The sequence below is a fragment of the Lycorma delicatula genome, chromosome 8 (assembly GCF_047948215.1).
Source record: "Lycorma delicatula isolate Av1 chromosome 8, ASM4794821v1, whole genome shotgun sequence".
Taxonomy (NCBI): domain Eukaryota; kingdom Metazoa; phylum Arthropoda; class Insecta; order Hemiptera; family Fulgoridae; genus Lycorma; species Lycorma delicatula.
In genome coordinates, this window is record NC_134462.1 from 72,310,570 (window position 1) to 72,328,344 (window position 17,775).

The window sequence follows — 17,775 nt, forward strand, 5'->3', positions numbered from 1 at the left end:
AAAATTGACCCCAATGAAACTATTTACCTCACCTCATGAAAATATTGAACCCAAACTTTAATCAAAAAATTGTTCCAAATACATAAGTCTCTGTAGCAAAGTTTATCAAAATCGGTTTATCCAGTTTGAATTTTGAGACTTAATCGGTTATTAAGCTTTAAGCACCGCCGACAGACCGTACTTCCCACATTTTTTAATTTTTTGGGATCTCAGTGTCATCATTTGTAGAGAATTTAATTCTCGTATATATATATATATATATATATATATAATATTTTTAAAGTATTCCACAAATTTTATTTACGTTTTATTAACTTTTGTTGTTGTTTACACTGAAACAATAACAAAAGAGTTAAATTCATTGGACTTACAGGCGTACGCATTGTCGATACGTACAAATTGTGATAAGACATAGTTGAGGTTTAGGTGAAAATATGCAAGAATAAAAAATATTTTAAAGTTATGTGTTATATCCGAAAATTTTATACAAATTGATGTTTTCCATTTAAAAAAAAATAAATTTGGCCGCCATATCATAAAAACGAAGTAGACTTCAAACATGGTAATAGGGTTGTTCAGAAATCATGGTAAAGTTCCCCGTTTAAAGTTCTTCGTAGCTTTTCTATTTTAAGAGAACCCAATAATGGTGCCATTAAAGTGAAATCTTGTGAATATACTGCGTTAGCGAAACTGAAGCGACTGATTTAGTACATGCAAATAAACAAAAAAGTTCTTATGGATGAATATCTTATCTCACATTATTTTCTTTTTATTATAAAGATTTATATCTGAAGAACTAATTGACATATTTTTATGAAATTTGATGAATAAGTTCCCAACAACATCTAAAGAATAAATAGGTTTGAAAATTTTACTTTTGAAAATCCTAAATCCTAAGTCGGGGTGAGACTGTACAGCATGGTCACCCTCAGTATCTCAAAATTTCGTCTAATTAAGGTCTTATTTTTTTTTAGACACATTTGTTAACAATTACAAAATAACAATATTTCCAAAAAAAAATTTGCAAAATCGAACCCCCACCCCAAAAATTCTCTAAATAAACTAGCGGGAATAGTGCGTCAATCAATAGTACCCCCTCTCACCACAAGGAGCGCTAGTGTAGCACTGACGTACAGCTGTTGTAGTCTTCTACTATGTTGTGTAAAAAAGTACAAAGTACTTTTTTGTACTTTTTTACACAAAAAAAGCTGTTGTGTACTTTTTTACACAACAGAGTTTTTACAAAAGTACAAAGTACGGTACCGCTAGTACCGCCACACCCACGCAAATGGATATGCGCGTGTTTTAGTTGGAATCATTGAATTAAATAAACATAAAATATTATATTTAAATAAAATGATAAATATCTTAAACTAATTTATGTATGTAAGCCGTGCTTCAGAAAAAAATCCACGTGACGGGAATGTCCTACAACTGATTTGTCAGCTTTTATCTATGATTAATAGTAGTGAGATCGGTGAGGTTTGAATAATGATAAACAATCCGAAGGTCATAAGAAGAAAGGAAGAAAATTAATAGTGAATTAATATTGTACAAGTTATTATTTTCGTAATATTGTTCGTTTTATTATTTTCGGTAATTTCAAAAATGCAAGAAAAAACGTAAATAATAATATTAATATTAATATATTATATTAATATTAATATTAATATTAATATATTATATTAATATTAATATAAATATAAAACTTTCATAATTTAGAAATAACTATGCGTCCAAAACATATTGGTCGACACACAAATCGAGCCAAGGGAAAATAAGATAATACAGAAGAAATGATACAATGAAAAATACAGCACAACGAAATGAACGAAATTGTTTACATATGTCACATTTACGGGGTACAGGATCATCACAAGAACGTATATAAATAAAAGACAATATACGTTTTGTGTGCGCTCTAATAACTAAAAAATTATTTAACCGATTTCGCTGAAAATTTCAGAATTTATTAATCATGAAATCGTTGCAATCGTTTTTACAATCGTCAATCGTTGTAAGTATGTGGATTGAATTTGGAAAATCTATGTTTTTGTCATTGGTGAATTATACGTTGAATGCTCCAGTGTAGGAAAACCTAGCAATTTGTTTATATATGCGCTAAGTGGATTCACCAAAAACATCGTATGCCCCAGAGCATTGCAATGATTTTGATTTATTTAACTGAAATAGAAGTAATATTGAACTGATGTAATATTTTATTACTTTTATAATATAATTTGTCAAATATAATAGAAAATTTATTTAACTCATACACTCAAATTCAGCAATAGCGAAGCATTGCTGGTGCTGGCTATTTTTAATCGCTAGTTAAAAATAAAAATGGCCCAAAAAATGATATAATAATAATAATAATAATATATAAATAAAAATATTTATATTTAATCTTAAAAATAAAAAAAATAGAAATTTATTTTAAAATACGTATAAGAAAAACAATTTTTGTATTATGCCGAAATAGATATTACTCAAATTTTTAACAAATATTGACACAGACACACACACACACACACACACACACACGCAATACTTATTCAGAGATGGATATCACGGTAGTCTCACAATAAACGTTACTAGTAATTCTATCGAGAATGAGGGTAAGTGAGCCGTATTAATATTCCATGATTATACTGTATTAGGACTATGGAGACGGTACTCGTATCTTCTCAAACGAGCTACATCAAGAGGTACACAATATTAACATATATATCGATATAAATAAACTACTTAAAAAATATTTACCAGAGAGAGAAAGTAATAGATAGAAGTAAGTGAAGGATGATTTATTTTTATTTTTCCAATATCTAATACAATGAATGAAGGAAAAATTTAATATTATTTTGCAGTTTACAAATTCTGATACTAGTATTGAAGATTCTTTACGTATAGCTTTATTGCAGGTATTATATTTGCATGACTGAAAGTGATGAATTAATTCTATGCTATCTTGTAAAGTCCTTTCTTTACTTTTTTCAATATGAAAAAATTTCTTTTCCTGTGCTTTTTTATAAATTTTATTTTTTCCTGAAATTTCTTACTTAATGTAGCAGGTTCTATTTTTCCTGAAAAGAAGAAAAAAACATTGTAAAACGGAGGAATATTACACGATAAAAATAGCGTGTTCATTTAAAAATTTACCGGATAAAATTATATTTCAAATTAAATTATTATCATATATAAAACGATTAAAATGTAACAAAATGACATCATATTTGAATTTTTACTTAATTTAATTTTTTTTTATTTTTTGTAATTTTGTTATTTTTAACCGACTACAAAAAGAGTTTTACAATAATTTTATGTATATTAAAGTTTTACTTTTCACGTAATAATCCAATATTGATAATCAATTTAATTTCCCGGTGAATATAGCTAGAATAGCTATATTAAAGAGAAAGTTGGGTGATCATGTCAAAAATTGGATTTACGTTTTAGGGTTCAACAAGTTCATCTAGAACTAAAAATTACATATATATGTATGTATGTGCGTAAGTATGTACATATGTTTGTCGTACTGGGTTTGATCTTATATCTTAGGAATGACCGAATCGATTTTCTTCAAATTTGCCTCAAAATTTTCTATATTGATCATGTAATTTTTTTCAAAATTTAAGAGGGTGGGGATATCGCGGAAATTTCGATTTTCTTAAGAGACATTTTAGATAAAACTTTATTAAAGCAAATTTGTTACCTACAATGCGAATATAAATAATCCAAAAAAATCAATCTCCACCTCTTAAAATTGAAATGTGTTTTTTTGTTCTTTTGCTTTATCAAATAGTTTTCAAACATTTTTTGAAAGTGTATACTTCACATATAAGTCTGTTAAGAAATGTGTACAATTTTTTAAAATGATAGACCCCGGACCTAAAATGAAGAAAAGTTTTTTGAAGAGTTTCTTTTACTTAGTCTTTATTTAAGAGGGCATTACGTTTGGAGAAAACTTTACTTAATCAAATTTGTTAAGCTTAACCTATAAAAAAAATATTTTTAGAAAACTTTTTCTTAAAATTTTTCCCACCTCTAAAAAATATATATTCTGTTTTTTTGGCTCTAACTATTTTAATTTTTTATTATTTTCGGGAAAGTCATGCAATACTTGTAAGTTCTTTATTTTATAACTGAAGTTCCTCGGTGATTTTGTCGTCAAACTTTCTAAATAACTTAGTGGAACTGTTTTTTTTTAAATATGTCTAAAAATAGACTTGATTTTCTTTATATTTATCACAACGTATTTTTGTATTAATAATGTAATAAAATGCATGAAGATCATCAAATCAAAATGTATTAGGATGTACAATCCCGAACATAAATGTATTAAGATGTATCAATGTAACAAGATAAATCATCTGATTTTATCGTGATTTTTAATAAAATATTTTGAGCGAAAAAAAGATTATTCATACAGCAAAATCTTTTTGGCATTTGAAAAATGCCATCTTTGACCGAGCTCAAATCAGGAACCTCCAGTTTAAAGACAACAGACGCTACCGCTTCGCTACGGGGATGGAAATTTAACGCAAATAATATTTTGTGTTCAGGAATATTCCTGAAATATTTAGAAATTTCTTGTAGTTTTTTGGATCCCTTTTATTATTTTTATTAAGACTCAGGTTTCTAATTTTTATATGTTTTTGGAAACGGGTTTCTTGTGGCATGGTCAATCTTTTCTTTTATAATTCTGTGTGATATTAAAAAACGAAAATAGAAAAAATAAAACATATAAAAATATTATAAAATAATAAAATATAATAATATAATAATAAATATTATGATTGTAAATAATATAATAAAATATATAAAAATATATAAATATATGAAAATATATAAAATAAAGTATTAAATAAAAAATTGAAAAATAAATTAAACTTATAGAAAAAAGAAGATAATAATAAAACTATTTCAAAAACAGTCCTAACAAATGCAGAAGATTCTATGCATTAAATTTTGAGTTTTTGATGTTGCCGCCAAATTAATTATTAAAAATTAGTAAATAGTTATTTTTAATTTGGTCTCGACATGTAAAATTTGAAAGTTAAAAAAGAATTTCAAAACTTTTTTTTTCCTATGAATTTAATTCGTTTTAAAAATATTTAGATGGAGTAACAGATAATGTAATTCCATTTTGTAAATTAAAAATTCACCGGTTATTAAAAAATTGATTTAAAAAGAAATTTATAATGGTAAATTGAAATTAAAATCTTATTTCTTTGTATTCAAACAAAATATTTCCAAACAGCTTTCACATACTTTCTGGATTAACGTAATTTAATATAAATTATAATGAAAACTTATTAATTTTTTATTTTTCGTTTGTATTTTGGTATATCAGCGTAGAAAAATATATTAAAACATTGTTTTTTCAATCAAAATGTTCTAAAGAAAATAATTTATTAGATCTACATCAAAAGAAAAATTATTAACATACAAATGTATTCTATAGTCAACATATTAGAGGTATTTTACTGTAAATCATTCACAAAAAAATTAAGTTTTATACTTGTACTTTTGATGTATGATTTCTTTTCCATTCGAAAAAATAGATTAAATGGTCTTAATACTTTCAAAAATTATACAGAAAATCAAACATACAGGACGATAGTTTTACCTGGGACAAGAGTATAAACCTACAATTTCTTCTGGAAGAATTGGTTTAATACTTTTTCTTTATAAAAGTTTTCAGTAAGGTAAGGCAGCCAAATTGAACTGTTCTGTTCAGTTTCACTATTTGGCGCGCGCATAGTGACAATCCTGAGAAACGTAGATCTTAAACGAAAAGAGTGCATACGCGGAAGAAAACTATTTCAATACTTTTTCATGTTTTTAATATATTCAATCATCATAGATATCAGAGAGCTAACTTGTGTTTGTGCTTTGAAGATAAAATTTAGTAAAATGAGAAGAAATGATAAAGCTGGGCGGGCGCTTGAAATTAAACGTTGAATTTTTAAAATTAAACACTGAACTTTAATAAAAGGGAAAATATGTGAATAGTTATACGAACTCGGTACATCTAAACTATGTAGCCGATGACACAGAGGTTTTGAGAGTAAACAGTTTCATGTGCAAATTTCTCATTTTATCCTGTGAAAAACGATCTGTTCGAGTACTTCAAGTTTTATTTCAGAATGAGTCTAAATGACACTGACTAAAATTAAATTTACTTGCGGAAATTTTAATGTGGATCCCTAGTTTAAAGTGATCCTGCAATTGTATAGAAACATGGCAGATTGGATAATATTCTCGACTTCCTCCCAGGCTTTCTATTTTTTGTCGGAGGAAGAAGTTGCCTTCTATAGGCACGTTGTAGTCTCGAACCCCATATTAGTGTGGGACCCTCCATTGCAAGCCTACCCACTCCATCTAAAACATAGATTGCCGGATTCATCTTACACTATTATCACAGCACCCTATGTATCTTGATTTCATCTACATCCCCACAGCTGGACCCACGCCTCGAACCCACCGGAATCCTGCGGTTTCTTTTTCCTAGACCTTAAAGCAGGGGGACCTGTCCCAATGAAGACCCAGAGAAAATTATTCACTTCTGGACTTCTGCCATCTTTGTTCCGATGACCTTAACAAACATCGTGGACTCCGCTAGTCAAGATCATTCGATTTGCAGCATAGGCCCAATGATATTCTCTGGAGTAAACACACCAAAATATTTCCACCATGCCACACCGTATGTTGCAAGATCCGCCGATCGCACATGAACACTGTTCGTTCTACGGTTTCCTTCTTCCCGCAAAAATTAGGCGTAGGGATTCAGCATTTGCGTGCACAGGTATGCCTTAAAACAAGTCCATTCCGGATTTCAGATCCGGACCTGAACCGGATCTGAAGTCCAGTTCATTTCCTTACCGGACTTCAGATCCGGTAAGGAACTGGTCAACAAGTATCCCAGTTCCCGGTTTTTGGGTACAGCCATCTCTGAAGGTCAGAAATCAGGTAGGTCCATCTGGCTTTCATCGACTGATCCCATTTCTCCTGCCACATGGGGACAAGAGATGCTTCTGGATCCGCCTTACCCGCTCCTTTTGTACATCTTCTTCCACTTCCAAACGAGGAGATCCCAAACACACTATTGGATATACATGATATAAATATTATACGCACGTACACCAGTGCCAATGCAAACGACAGGTCCAGTATAAACGGAAAGAAGCAACGCTAAATAATATTTTTTTATTTTCCAGAAAACTATTTAACAACAGTCATTCGGAGACTTTCAGATAAATCATTTTGAAAATAATTTTCATCTTTAATAATAAAAGAGAAAATTAGTTTTTGATAAATAGAAAATAAATATGGTTATAATCTTTTATGATAAACTGGTCAGTTATGTTAGGCCACATTAAAGCTGAATGTTTAAGGATGATTAATATAATTAAATTTCTAGCGTTCTATGTTTGAGTGAACGTAAATCTGTTACACTTAACATATACAAAAGTTTAATATTGTCCAAATTAGAATATGGATCTATATTACACAATCCTGCAAACCCAAAAAAACTCATTTAAAAAAGTAATTAAATTGTATACACAATACTTGCATCCGTTTTTCCCTAGGAGCATTTGCAAGTCCAATACCTAGTGTGCTAGCAGAATCTCATGAATTCCCATTTTCATATTGGAGAAAATATCTAACTGCTAAGTTTGCAGTCAAAAGGTCAAGTTTTCCTTAATAAATAAAGCAATCAGCGATGCATTTGATCGAATATTTTAAAAGAAAAATCCATGCCTTCACCTTTTAATCGAAGAGTGAAGATTTACCTCCAAGAACTAAATTTATGATTTCCGCAGTTTCTCCAGAACGAAAAGGAATGAGTCGTACTATGGCTACATAATTTTCCAAAAACTAATATTTATTAGTTACCGGCAATAAACAAAATTTAAACATAAAAGCGGTCAGAAGCCAATTTAATGTGGTAATTTACAACTACAAAGATTATATACATATCTAAATAGATGGTTTTGTCTCTACTGAAGGCTGTTCTATTTTATTTCCTGACAACCAGTTGTTATATAAATTCAGTGCTTACTCTTCTATATATTTCTGTGAGGCTTACGCTACATATTCTGCATTAAAAACTATTTGCACTGATAAAGAAAACTTTCTAATTATGACAGACTCAAAAAGTATCTTTCAAAGCTTAAACTGCAAGAACTCAGAAGTAATCATTCAAGAAACTTGTAACGTTTTTTTTTAAAAAAAAAAAAAAAGGTATTTGTTTGGGTTCCAAGTCATTTAGGCATTTGAGGTAATAAATAAGCTGATAAAGCAACTAGAGACTCGTTAAATGTACATCAAGTGAATTTTGTAAGTCAAAATGGTTTTGTAAGCTGGAAATAAATTGAAAATCCAGTGAAAAAAATTTTGGTTGTTCAGTCCAGCCTTAATGAACTCAGGAGAGTATATTCGAAAAACCATTTGTTCCTTACAATAGACGAGATCAAGTCATTTTAACACGACTAAGGGTTGGGAACTCTAAAATAACCCATGCCCATCTACTTGGCTCTCCTCTGATCATATTGTCAGATATGTTACGTGCTATGGACTATCTAGAATGCCATATATCTAGAATCATCTATCTAGAATGCCATCTTCTTCTAGAATGTTCAAAATTCGCAGCTGGTCGTCACTAGTTAGGGTTTAGCTCAGATAAGAAGTTACTGAGTCAAGAGTGCGACATCATGACTACGACGTAGAGTTAAATTTAATTTCCTTTTGTGGTTACCTAACAGTTGCTGTTAAATAATGTTTAAATCTAAAAAAATTATAATTACTTGATCTGGTTCTGTTTGAATCTATCTAATGTTTGCTTATTGTTTTTACTACGTTTTTGCTCTTTCAACAAAGACTAATTTAATCTATATTGTTTATTGAAGTTGAACGGAATGTATATCATACATTGCGTGTGTTTTTTACATTATTGAGTTTAGATTTTTTTAAATATTTTTATTTATAGTCGCATCAACAATCAAACCTATTAGCGACTAATCAATAACTGCGTACATGTACCGGTGTAATCTTGAACAGATTCAGGCCAACCATCCTGAGACGAGTGGTTAGTTAATTGAATCCACTCACCAAAGAACACCGGTATCTACGATTTAGTACTTAAATCCGAATCGTACTTTATTACGATTTGAAACTTAGAACTCTCCACTTCGAAATCAGCTGATTTACGATGCCGAGTTTTACCGCTACATCAACTCGGTGGGTTGTAGATTTTGTCAGTGATGGTTTAATGTAATTTTGAGTCGCTAATTACTTCAATTGCTGATGCGACTTTAAATAAATATATTAAAAAAAAAGTTACTTGTGTTAATATTTTACAAAAATACTGTGAGTTCGAAAATCAAATGAGTAACTAAAAAAAAATTATTCAAATTTATGCAAAAAAAAGTTTAATTAGAACGTAAATCTTTCAGAAATAAAAAACTGTTGATCGTTTTGGTTGTCTGTCATTACTAAAATTTACATAAAACTGTTGATTTCTTAACAGAATTAAAGAGGTATAAAATGAAAAATAAATAAATAAAAAGAAGTATTGTCATTAATAGAAAGGATAAGTTAATTAAAAATCCTTTAAATAATACGTACTGAGAAAATTATTGATCTCATTTCTTTTATCGATATTGCACTGCTTCATGGTGACATAATAATTTGTCAATGTCTTAGTTTCTTTGTATAAACTCATCAAGAAATCATCGTTACAAAATAAGAAAAAAAAAAGATAAAACCGTTTCTATTATTTATCTCTCGCTGAATTATCTGTATTAGTCATTTATATATGTTACTGCAACGCCCTCTTGCGGTGTAGACTAATAAATAACATCTCGATTCTTTTTCTTAAGATTTTTTAAACGATAATTATCAGCACACAAAGCTCTTCTAAAATCCGTATTAGTAACTGAATTGTTTAAAAAAAATAACATCAACGACTTTTTAAAATCGTGTATTTCCTTTATAAGGAAAATATTATAGTTGCTACCAGTTTCATTGTTATCAGAAAAATTAATAAAAAATGCAAAAAACTACTATAAATACTATATCACTAATGTTTTACAAATAGCAATAGTTTCTTAATTTTTTTAGATTTAAATAATAAAAAAAAAATGTTTATAAAATAAATCTAACAAAACCAAAAAAGTAGTTTGATACTATTTTTCATAGTTTGCCTTTTCATTTTGATGAATAAAAATATTTAAGTTAGAAGAGTATAAGTCGTACTAGCTTTCTCTGAGAGAAATGATTAGTGAATAAATGAAAGTTGTCATCTAGTAGGATTGAATGTAACCGTAATTTTAATGGGTTTAGCATGTACCATATATCCGATTCTGCGAGGAAAGCATTGATGATGGTTTTTTTCATCCTTAATAAGCCCTCAAATTTTTCAAAACAGAAGAAAAAAAGCTGACAACACAGTTGTAGGATTTTCCTGCCACGCGGCTTTTTTCTGATGCACGGCTTACAGACACATACATTCACAACTTAATTTAAAATATTTATCATTTTATTTAAATATATTTTTTATTTAATTAATTCAATGATTCTAACTAAAGCGCACGCGCATACCGTATTTCATTCGGGCGGGTGAGGCGGTACTAGCGGCCACTATAAATACTTTTTTACACTTTAAATATTATTCATTTATTTAATTCTTCTGCTCACCTGTAATGTTACAACATAGCAGTGAACTTACAGACTCAGCAGGGTTGGTCTAGAGGTGAACGAGTTATCGCAAATCATCTAATTTCGAAGTCGTGGGTTCTTAGATTCAAATCATAGTAAAGGTACGTTTATACCGATTTGAATACCGGTGTTCTTTGGTGGTTGCGTTTCAATTAACCACACGTCTCAGGAATGATTGACCTAAGACTGTACAAGAGTATACTTCATTTACATTTATATAAAGTAAGTTTCGTTTATACTGATATCGGATATAGTGACCAAAAAGGTAAACGTCTCTTGGTAGGTTTGGTATGCTGTTAATACATAAATACAATATGTATATATTTTATAATTACATCGCTTTTAGTGACATATCGGTTATTATGACTTATATTTTCTACTGCAATGCAACATTTTATCGCTTATAATGACGGACAAAAGTGATTCATCAGTAACGTAATAAATCTGCATTGTAGCTACAGAAGTATTTTGACATTTCCTTTTTTCTTACATATGTACTGTAGTTCTTTTTGTTAACTTCTTCGTGTCCAGATTATTGTAAACTGAAGCAGTCACATTCAGTTGTTATTAATCTTTTGCTGCGAGCGTATGATATCGTGCGAGTACAGTATTTTATTTTACGTATCCTGTGTAATTCATTTATGATCTAATTATGACTTCGCGAAAACATTCACGATAGAGAAAAAGGGACACAATATCAGGAGGTTAGAGAATGGCGAAACTATTAAGAATATCGTCCTAGAATTAGGTGTAAGTCATTTGACAATATCGGTGATATGGAAGAACCGTGAAAAAATTAGAAAAAAATTTAAAACCAATTCTGTGTAATCAAAGAAATTATGTCCTAGTCATCATAATGATGTAGACTAAGCGCTGTTAAAATATTTTAAATACCAGAGGACTAATATCCCTATTAGCGGCCCTATATTGCAAACTAAGGCAAAGGAATTTTCTGAAAAAATCCGATAGACCAAGTGAAATAACTTTAGCTTGGATATAATGGTTCTGTTAGCGTCATGATATTATATCGGTGAGAATAAGTGGCGAGGCTGCAGGAGCTCCAACCGGTATGTCAGAAAATGGCTGGAAACCATTTGGCTAGAATTAAAAGAAGGCTATTCGGACGAAGAAATCTGTGATGCTGATGAATCCGGTCCTTTTTTTAAACTTACACCAGAACGAACCCTTTGGTTTAATGGGGAAACGTTTTCGGGTGGAAAATTATCAAAAGTAAGACTAACATCTCTACTTGCTAAAAATATGACTTGAATTGAAAATAAAAAAACTTCTGGTTGTAGAAAAGTGGTAAACCCCAATGTTCTAAAAGTTTGAAATCGCTTCCTGTTATGTACGAAAGTAAGAAGAAAGCTTGGATGACAAGTAATATCTTTATGTCTCGGTTACGAAAATGGACTGTGAATTAAAGATTGAAAATAACAAAATACCCATTGATAAATGTCCGGCTCATCCACATGTCGAAAATCTTCCGTGTATAACGTTACTATTCTTACCACTAAAAACAACAGCGGTCTTACAGCCCTTAGATCAAGGCGTGATCAAGTCGGTAAAAGTTTACTACAAAAAACACCTAATCTTACATATGATTCAGGATTTAGATAAAAAAAAAGGAAACACAAATAACTATTCTGAATACAGGCTGATAAAGTTACTGACGTTGCATGTGAAGAAGAATCTTTTGCGGAATGGGGCAACAACTCTGCAAAACCAATCATTTTCAAATGCATTGTTTGAAGATTAAGAGATTGGCAAAGATTTAGAAATGCATGAAACTGTAACAGATGATGATATAGTGGCTTCAGTACTAGTAGAAATAGACGGGAACGTAGGTAATGACTACGAAGGTAACGATGAAGAAATCAACCTGCCAAATCTTCCAGAAGTTTTAGCGGTAATGAAAACAGTTTGCTGGTTTATAATTTTTGCAGAAGTTTCTAATGAAAAACAAAGTGTTTGTTTTGACTTAGAAAAGAATCTTAAAAAACTGTCTTACATCACAAAATGTTCGAAACAAAAATAACAGACTTTTTGCAGAAAAAATAATTTTTATAATTTTTTTTTCTATTTTGTTTTATTCTACCGTATTTGTATTTATTATTGAGTAGTTTTGTTTTTATAATATTTTTGCGGAAATAGATTAACATTATTATTTTTATTATTATATTACGATACCCGTGTAAATGGCATATTAAAGTAGTACCACTAAGCTATCTAAACATCGGTTGTTGTGCTATCGGTTATAATGACCTAAAATTGTCGGTCCTTTTGAGTTCACTGTAAACGATATTTACTGTATATCATACTCATTCAGCCTCTGAAGTAATACCTTACGGAGGTTCCGAAGGCTAAACAGGAAAAGACAGAGACGAATACAGCAGCTGTACGTCAGTGATACACTAGCATTCCTTGTGGTGAGAGGAGGATACTAATGACGCAGTATACCCACTAGTTTATTTAGAGCACTTTTTGGAGGTGGAAGTGCGATTTCTCAAAACGTTTTTTTGGAATTAAATTTTTTTAATTGTTAACAAATGAACCTAAGAAAAATTAACCTTAATTAGGCAAAATCTGGAGATTCTAAGGGTGACCTTGCTGTACAGCCTCTCCTCCTGTATGACCTTTTAATTGAAAATTTAATGGTATCAATGCCCCATATATAGAAGTAATCTGACCAAGTTTGGTCAAAATCGGTCGAGTACATACGTACACCCGAAAAATTTCCATTTGGTTTTTTGGGTTTTTTAGGTGTCAAAACGTAGAGATCCGGTGAAAACCGCATATGCCCAAATTGGACCGATTACAATACTTTCTTTTGTAAAGCTATAACTCTGCTATAACGATGACGGAAAGTATAAATAAGGAAATCATTAAATTATGTTTATGTGAATTAAAAGTTTTTTTGGAACATTCCAAAAAATCCTAAAAATGGGGTTTTTTACAACATACAATCAAATTTTTTTATTTAGAAAAAGTTGGAATCTTTAAAATAAGATTATATTTAATTTTGTCAATGTGATGTGATATAATTAATTAATTTTTTTATAACTTTCAGAATTTTTTAATACATTTTCTTCTTCGTAATACGAGGTTACTGATACTGAAAATATATCTTTCCGCCGGAATGAATATCTTTCCATATCTTTCCGGAATATTTCTATTTCTCGATATTTTAAGGTTCATGAAAATGATTCTTGGTTTAAAAATTATATATGCGCATGTGCGCTTACGTGTGTATAACAAAGTTTTATTTTTACATAATTATCTTTTTTATAGTATGAGGCAGAATAAATAATAATAATAATAATAATAATATATAACATAGAAAAAAATTATTTTTGTCCTTAAAAATAAAAATTGATTTAATTAAAAATTAAATTAAAAAGAGTTTTAAACAAATTATTATGTAACAAACAGTTTTTCATAAAAAACATTTTACAAATGAAAAAAAAGTTATATTAATGATCCAGAGAACGATTGAAATGACAAAATAATTAACGTTGAGACAATGCATTAGGTAGAGGACCAAAATATGGAATATTTACGCTGACAATTGTATTTCACACAAAGGTGGACATCAATTATATTATTATGACATATTTTAGGTGGGGGTCAAAATTTGGATCGGGAGTAAATCGAGCGTACTTTACGCTCGTTGGACGGTCAAAGGCCCAATCGATCGACCCATTCTCATGCTTCAATTTCCCTCACTTTATAATAGTAGCTGGTGTCAGAAACACACTCCCTTCCACTAATAATATAACCAAACATCAGCAACCTCTTATATGTGTCGCTTTTGTAACGAAACAGGCAGCAACTCATGGTTTTAACTGTCAGCTGTCAGAAAGGGTTAAAGTCAACAAATGATCTTATCAAGTAAATTTGTAATCATCATTTAAATCGCAAAATTAGGCGGAAAATTAATTTAATCCTTTAAACATAATTTAATTATAATATAACACCGATTTATAAATTATATTTTTATAAATAGTGAAGCGTGATTCATTTTAAAGCGGTCTAGTTTAAATTAATATCATGGCTTTGATAAATCAGAAAGATTTCATACCAAAATAACTCCTATTTGTTTCTATTCTCGATCAATCACATTGAGATACATATAAAACGTTTTTAAAAACGTTGAAATTTTCCGAGACCATAATAAAAATTGAGATTGTTTTTCAGTTAGTTTATAGAATGAGCATCATAAAAGAATAAGCTGTCCCATTTAAGTAACACTAGATATAAATATCACCTTCAGACAAATCGAGTGAACGGAGAGGCAGTACTGGGAATCCAATATACTGAAAAAGTTATTGAACGTGTATCAGTATGACATAATCTTGCTGAGAGTAATACTACTCGCGTTTATCGCTTGACAATTATGTCTAGAATTTACAAACGATTCTGATAATATTTAATTATTTACTGTTTTATTAATTAAAATAATTTAATTTTAAATGGACAAATTAATTTTAATCTTATTAATTGAATAAAAAAATTGTTTATTAATAAAAAAATATTAAATTTTATCTAAAATTATTATTATTGTTGTATTGATTTCTATGTATTCATGAACTCTTTATTTACAAAGCGATTGTGGTAATAGAGTTAAATATAATACTTTTAAATCATAATAATGATTATCACTGATGCTTGATAATGATGATGAAGAATGATGACAGTCATTAATAATGACTGATGACGGCTGATAATGACTAATGATGATAACTGATGATGATTGATAAAGATGGTTAATGATGATGTGTAATGGTTACGATTACGATTGATGATGAAAATGTTAATGATTGATGATTAATGGGGACGATGACTGATGAAGACTGGTCACCAACAGGTGATGATGATAATTAATGATTGATTATGACTACTGCAGATGATGTAGATATTGATAATAGATGATAACTGATGAAGATTGATTATAATTGATGATAGTTGATGGTTAGTGATTAATGACTGATGAGAATTGATTATAACTGGTAATGATTCATGACTGATGGTGAATTTGTTGATGGGAGACAATGATGATGATTGATTATGACTGATTGGTGATGGTTGATGACGATTATACGACGATAATGTCTACGGTTATAACTACGGCTGCGACTTCGACGACTGTGGCTGCAGTGACAACGATAATAATATTAATAATACATTTTTTTTAATATTTACAACAGACAATATAATTATATAAAATAAAATAGTCATTTATACTGTGTTTTCCTTTTCGGATGAAGTCAGCTCTAAGTGTGATACAATCATCTTCTACTTGATGGATTTATATCGCATTGGTTCTCAGTGTTCTTTTTGAAGTGAAAACTGTTCTAAACTATAAGACTCTGGTCATAAACAGTTATGTCTTGAACTCGATCATACGTAGTTTATACAACAAAAAAAAAGGACTAAATCTTACAAGACTGGTTCGGCACATTACTCTACTTTTATATATTAAACGGCTTCATTTCATCCCAAACACAATAAACCAATCACTATATTTTATTTTTCATTTTCAACGAGTAATCTTTTATGCTATTTTTTTTTAACTACTTCTACATTCGGGTCCAACGATACTGGTAGTTAAACTTATTTAAGTAATATTTTAAACATAATTCAACAGTACGTAAATTTATAATTAGGCAAATTTAGCTTTTAAAATAATTTTTTATATTTAAATTCTATTGAAACGGCATTGACTAGGCTTAATGTATTACTTAACTGCCAGAAGTTATTAAATCTACAAATAAAGTGTTCAATACCCGAATATTTTACTTCATTTTCAACAAAAACCTTTTATAATTACAATAATATTATTGTACAAACCTACTTTATTTATTATGTGTACATTTATTTTTGAAAAATAGTACAATAGACATTACCTTAAGCTTCTTTAAAAGGAATTAGGCAAATTTAGCTTTTAAATAATTTGTTATATTTAAATTCTATTGAAAATCAACGGTATTGATTAGGCTTAATGTATTACTTAACTGCCAGACAATATTAAATATAAAAATATATAAGTCTACCTATTAGCGCGTATCTTTGTTATTTTATGTTGCGATACAGTAAAATATACTGTACGATTTATGGATACAACACCCCGTATACAAGCAGAGCCTTGTGTGACTCAAGAAATATTGCTGTGAACCTATATTTAATATTGTAATAGTTTTCATGATTCATGAGTCACTATTTTAAATCGCTGTGTTGATATAACTTTCAAACAGATTTCCTGTTGTTGAGGGTATTCGACAGTTGAATAGCATGGGTAGTTGACAGTAACGGTCGCTGGGGTTTTCATTAATTGATAACTTTCGTTAGTTTAGATAACTTTGTCTAAACTAGACAAAAATCTTGTTTTATAACAATCAGATAGAAATTTCTGTAAACTACTCTTTGTTAGAAGCATAGTAGTAGGAAGATATTCGGCTAAAATAAATAATAATTTAAAAAACCTCTTTGAACAACAACTTTTGGTAGAAACGTGACTGACTAAACGCAAGATATCGTCTAGGTCTAACTATGACTTGTGAACCAGAGCTGCCGTACATTGAAGGTTAAAAGAAATACTGAGGCTGGTTGCTCTTAAATAAATTACTCACTGTTATTATATGAGTAATTTTTTAGATAGATAAAACAAACTCAGTAAAGTATTAACTAAAATTCTATTTTAGACGTTAAAAATATAATAAAGAAAGATCTAATAACTAATATAACAGTGTAATACTATTAATGATTAAATTTAATGATAATGATTTTCATTAGAATTTCCCATTATCAGAGATGTAAATGTAATCTTAGCTGCAATAATAATCTCTTAATAAGACAGTTAAATTTAATAACATTACAAGGAAATCCTATCAGAAGATTAAAAAGACCGTGAAGTAGGGACTCGAGAGAAGCAATTTATGTATCTTATGCAAATTCAAACGAACGAATATTTTTAATTACCGTGTGTTGTATTAATTTTCTAAATATTAATTTCTGATCGAATTATTTTTATTTTTTCTTTACATACGTTTCCTT